Consider the following 5,950-nt stretch of genomic DNA (forward strand, 5'->3'; position numbering starts at 1 on the left):
AGACAGACAGAACAACTGTTTGTATGCTTTGGCGGCCGTACGAAAGGTTCCGCCGTTTCAAAGCAGAGAATCTCTCACTAGATAGTTGAGGCTATAGCACTGGCTTATGAAGCTAAGGGACTTCAATGCCCCTGGGGAGTCAAAGCACACTCCACCAGGAGTGTGGCTTCTTCCTGGGCATGGTCGAGCGGGATACCGATCGAGGATATTTGTGCGGCGGCAGGCTGGGCCTCACCGTCCACATTTATCAGGTTCTACAACCTACAGGTCCCGACATTGCATTCCAATGTACTATCAGCATGATGCTAGTTGAACTACGAGTTCGTATCTAGATTATGTATGTGCTTGTGTCACACTGAGCGCCTTCTAGCCGCTCTGTATTTTTTCCCACATATAAAGCTCGCCTCTGCCGGCTAGTTGGATGATAACTTTGCTTTTCAGCTCAGGCACCTGCCTCTGGCTATCATAAGGCGAAGTTCAGCATGCACAGCGTTTTGCATGGTGTTCCCATAGCGTAAGCTACTTACGCAATAGGAGAGACCTCTCGAAAGGGAACGACTCGGTTACTAACGTAACCTCGGTTCCCTGAGAGGAGGGAACGAGTATTGCGTAAGCTGCCGTGCTTGTGCTTGGTTAGTTCGCTTCAGTCGTTTTAACCTAAAGAACTCTCATGACGGGGCGCCCAATAAATAGCTCTTGGCCACGCCCATCTTGGCGGGCTCTGACGCGCGCGGGCGCGAAGCGCGCTCATTGGTCGCACATTCAGAGTCGCCCCGTCATTGGTTCGAGCAAGTTGCCGCAGCACAGCCAATGACCGAGCTTCCTTCGTTCATTGCTGTCAGCTGTGCAGCTGCAATGCGTTTTACATAAAGACTTCAGTATTCTCGAGAAAAGGAGTTTTCCCATAGCGTAAGCTACTTACGCAATACTCGTTCCCTCCTCTCAGGGAACTGAGGTTACATTAGTAACCGAGTCGTTACATAGTGCCAGTAAAAGCGATACAGACCACATCAGGCTATGCAGACGTGTCATTTAACCTATCCACCTTATTCCTGACGAGCTTACTGTGTTTTGAATTATGGGTGGCACTTCCGTTTTGGGGAACTGTACCATTCAAAAAGACTGAAACGAATCATTTCAAATCATAAGGTTGCCCTACAAATAAAGCTGATCCGTCAGTTTGACTTAATGAGCTATCAGTTTTCTTTCGTTTTATCTAAGAATAACATGAGAATAACGTAACACTTGGTATTTTAACGTGACATGTTATAACTGTAAGAGCTCTGCATTCTTTTCCTCATGATTAATTTCTTTTTTACTTTTGAATTTCGCTGTAATAGTGTGATAAAGGTCAACATATATGCTACTTTAACATTATGTGTCAAAACGACTGAAATCACTTAAAATAGTATCACGCAATGCTGAAGTAAAACATTTTTTTATTATTAAGGCGTATGTTACAAAATAGGCTACAGCTTACCCAGTGGCGGTTCTAGAGGGGGGGCCAGGGGGGCCCGTGCCCCTGTGACAACAAGCTTGGCCCCCCTTGTGGCCCCCCTAAATGTGGAGTGTGAAATAATTTTTACAAAACTGTTTTTTTTGCTATCGTTGTTTTCGTTGTATGCATATTATTTTTTATTATTCTATCTTTGTGGATTTGCTTGTTCACGTGACAATTCGCATCACATTCGCGGGAATCGCGGCAGAATAACGTTAACGTCTGTATCCTGCACGCGAGAGAGGAGAGAAGGAGAAAGCTGGTAAATGTCAGTTCAGTTGCAAGTTCATTCTTTATGTGCGTATCGGGTGTGCGATGTGTATTGTCTATTATGATATTGTAATCAATGTTTTAACTGTATACGATGCACTGTGAGCTGACATCGCATTTGTCTCTCTTCCTTTCACTGCTGTGTGCGGTTCATAGGTAGGTAGGCTATGTCCCCAAATTAGTTTATGTCTTATATTTATATCATATTATGTTCTTATATTAGAATATCACATCAGCAAGAGTGCTGTTTTCCCGTGCACAATTGCAACTGTGATATTGATCTTATACAACAGTTAAATTAACAATAAGTTAACATTGGGCGTTACATTTTAGACACAATATTGTCAATATTGTTTGTTTTCCCTTTATTTCGCCGACTAGAATTTCAAAATGAAATCGTAGCAGAGTCTCAATGCAACAGACAGCGATGATTTCTTGACTGAAATCCGCGTTTTGAAGGAATCACTTGCTTCTTTCCCGAATGAATCAGCCGTTTGAACGAATCGGTTGAATGAATGAATCCTTCAACTCACTTATTAAGACAGTGACTTGCCGCCGCCTACTGGCGGTTTTAGTTTCATATTTAAAGTACCCTTTAATTAAAACGTTAAAATTTGAAATAATTTCATGTTTAAATATTGATTTAAAAAAAATCTCATAGCTTTATTTATGCAATTGTGAATGGAGTGTAAATATATTAATGCCACTTCTGTGTCTCCTTTAGACTGCAAAGATGGATTTTGATTAAATGATTTAATTTGACTGGTAACAGTGGTACGGTATAATTATTGTATAATTAAGTATTATTGTATAAATAAGTATAATTACTGTCTAATTTGTATGTTAGTATTTGACATAAAAGGTGATTCATAACTCTAAATAAGTTTAGAAAGAATGTCCATATATAGGTGAAAATGCCCCTGGAAATCAATTTAAGGTGGCAAATTAAATTAATTAAAAACTAATTAAAAAATGAATTTCGGTCCCTGCTGTTAACTGACCACTGCATAGAATATTAAAAAATATGAATATCTTTGTGAGTCTGCTGTCAACAACAGGCCTAAACCAGCCATGTCACCAGCACAAAAACACAATCAGTAAAATATCATCTAATCATCAAAAAAACATTGAAAATATTGAGATATATTTTTGTCAATATTGCACACCCCTAATGTACGGTATGAATTTTGATTTCTTCAGGTTTTAAAAAGCCTTAAATTCGATTTTACAAAATTGAGAAAGAAGGACATCATGTCAATTACAGTTACTGTGACTAATACTGAATATGTAATGCAAATGTAAAAATCTAATGGAAATGCAAATACATTGTTGAATGATTATAAACATGGTATTTTGCCTGTTAATGCCTGCAGTGCAGTGCAGAAAATGATATGACAACAATAAGGTCTAAATGCAACTGGCCCCTCTAACAGCACAACTGGCCCCAGCTTGGCCCCCCCAGTTGAAATGGTCTAGAACCGCCACTGAGCTTACCACAGTATTTAATCGACCGATTTTGCTGTGGAAATATGCTTTTTCAGAGATTATTTGGTCTGTTGAAGTACCTTGTTGATGCTTTGAGACTTTTAAATGTCCTTTTAATGTTCAATGGTTGAAGGGTAAGTAGAATAATATATGTCATCATACACGGTTTAAAAATATATATATATTGCGTCCATAGAGCTAGTCTTTCACTGATTGTTTGAGTTACACTCATAATTCGCGCAAAGCTTCATGGGGCACAGGAATACTGTGGATTGTAAATCGATGTAGGCCTCACAAGGGTCTTGGAAATATATTATGAAGGTTGAAAAACTAGATAGTGTTACTTTAACATTCATGACCGTTAGCCTCGATTTCGGACGGTAGGCTATGCCTGTGTCGATAAAGTATGACCTTTATTAGGATTTATTATAAATTTACATAGCGTTTCACCAACGAAAATTTATTTTTGTTATTTATTTTTAGGCTATGTAAAGACGTTATTGTGTGACGCGCGGTTTGAAATTCAGATTTCTCATCCGCCATCCGTAGGTCCAAATCATTTTGATTCTTAATTTTATGATAGACTTATGCGTTTCCACGAGAACGATTTTTTTTTTTTACATTTAGCCTACATTCACGGACGATTCAATTATTATAAAAAACCCTGTAAAACAATTTGACCCAGATCTTTTTCGATTTTATAAACCTCATACTCCATAATTTTTATTTCCTTAGAAAAAAACATGCAACGTAGGCTATAGCCTATAGTTACTTTGCAAACAGCGCAGACAGGTTACTAATCGTTCTGGGGGTCATGTAAAAACAGAACACCGATTATTCAAGAGCCGACATTATTTCAAAAACAACATCAACAAACGTCATTGTAACGACTAACGTTAGCCGTTTACCAGCGCCTGGCATAATAACCCTAAATATAGCTCTTACAAATGAGATTAACTAGTTTGCGGTTTCTGCTCGTGTCTTGCTTTGAAAATGATGTCAACATAATTGTTTAGCCACCAGCAGTAGGCTATTCAGTTGTGTATTGTAGTTGGTTTTGAGAGCTGCAATTTCAACATGCCTATGATGGAGAGAGCAGTTTGGGTGATGCTGCTAATGAGCTCATTGATTGCACTCAGTAAGTCGACTAAACTGAACGTTCCCAAGCTGCTGCTACCTCTCAGCGTTCATGTGCCTGTGAACATCACACTGACAGCACAGAGAGGATACAAATGGTGAGTGGCAGGGGCTGTGGAGCATACTCTGCTTAACACACCATTCTGTCTCATTACGAGCTGTCATGTCTGAAAAGTAATTAATTTAATCAGTTCTTTTCTCCTTGCTGAATAACAAAATTCAAACAATCTTTTATGACATCATCTCCAGGGTGAAGTTTGGTTTGCCCCTTTACTGCCCTGCAAATCAGTAGTATATGCATTTCCTGAAGAATTGGCCTACCAATGCTTGCAAATGCTAGAAGAATGCTAAAAACTTGAAATCGGTTAGAGTATTGTGCTGTTTTGGTGTGATAATAGTGTGAAAGCCTGTAAAGATTGAGGGAGAAAAGGGGAAAGAGAGAGTGATTGACTGAGGGTCCACAATAATGTTTCACTCAGGCCTTTCCATTTATAAATGGAAGGATAAAGATAAATAGTCTGATGAAGAAATTAGAGTGCAATTTGCAATTATAATGTGTATACACGACACGTATCAAAATAACTTAAGTTAGACTGGAATTTGATTTCCTCATTTATTAGACATGAGACGAAACGTCCCACAACTTTACCTGTTTATTTTTATTTTATTTTATTTTGCGTATATGTGAAATGATATGCTTTACATGGGAAGTGAGCAAAGATCACTATAATTGTAACGGTCACCAGCTGGAGTGCGCTTGAGAGCCACCAGAGGGGACTCCACATCATACTATTGTCATTCCCTCACAAACTACATTTCCCATAACTCACTGCCCGGACTCATCATCACTGATTGCATCCACCTGTGTCTCATTACCTTATCAGTCTCCGCCTATTTGAACCATGTACACTCATTTATTCCCTGCAAAGTCTTGTTTAGTGTTACACTGCAATTCTGAGCATTCTCCACGGTTTCATGTCTCTTGTTGTTTGGGATTTCTTGCCTGTTCTGTGGATTGCTCTTTTGCCTGTGTTCCCTGCCTTGTTGTGTTTGTTATTGTTTGGTCTGATTACCCGGTGTTTATGACCTTTGCCTGTTTTTGACTAGATTGTGGATTACCCTTTCAATAAAACTGCATTTGGATCCTCAACCTTTGTGTCTCGGAGCAGTTCGTAACAATAATGTTCTTAACACATTATGTAATTTTTCATTTCCTCTTTATTGTATCAAAATGATGACATTACATTATACACTACCATTCAAAAGTTTGTAATCGGGTTTATTTTAAAAGTTTTTCAAAGAAGTCTCTTATGCTCACCAAGGTTGCATTTATTTAATCAAAAATACAGTGAAAATAGTAATATTGTGAAATATTTTTACAATTTAAAATAAAACCCTAAAATGTTTGCCATAATTACCTGTAGTGTAATTACCAATGTCATTCTTCATCAGGAAGGCATTTTCCATGTTGCCCCTGCTGTGAGTTAACATCACAAACACTAGTCTTGTTTTTATATAATTTAAAGTAATTCTGATTATATTTTCTTGATCCCAAAAAAT

Source organism: Siphateles boraxobius, unplaced genomic scaffold (genome assembly GCF_051911475.1).
Source record: "Siphateles boraxobius isolate OS27281-9 unplaced genomic scaffold, OSU_SipBor_1 12, whole genome shotgun sequence".
NCBI classification, from domain to species: Eukaryota; Metazoa; Chordata; class Actinopteri; order Cypriniformes; family Leuciscidae; genus Siphateles; species Siphateles boraxobius.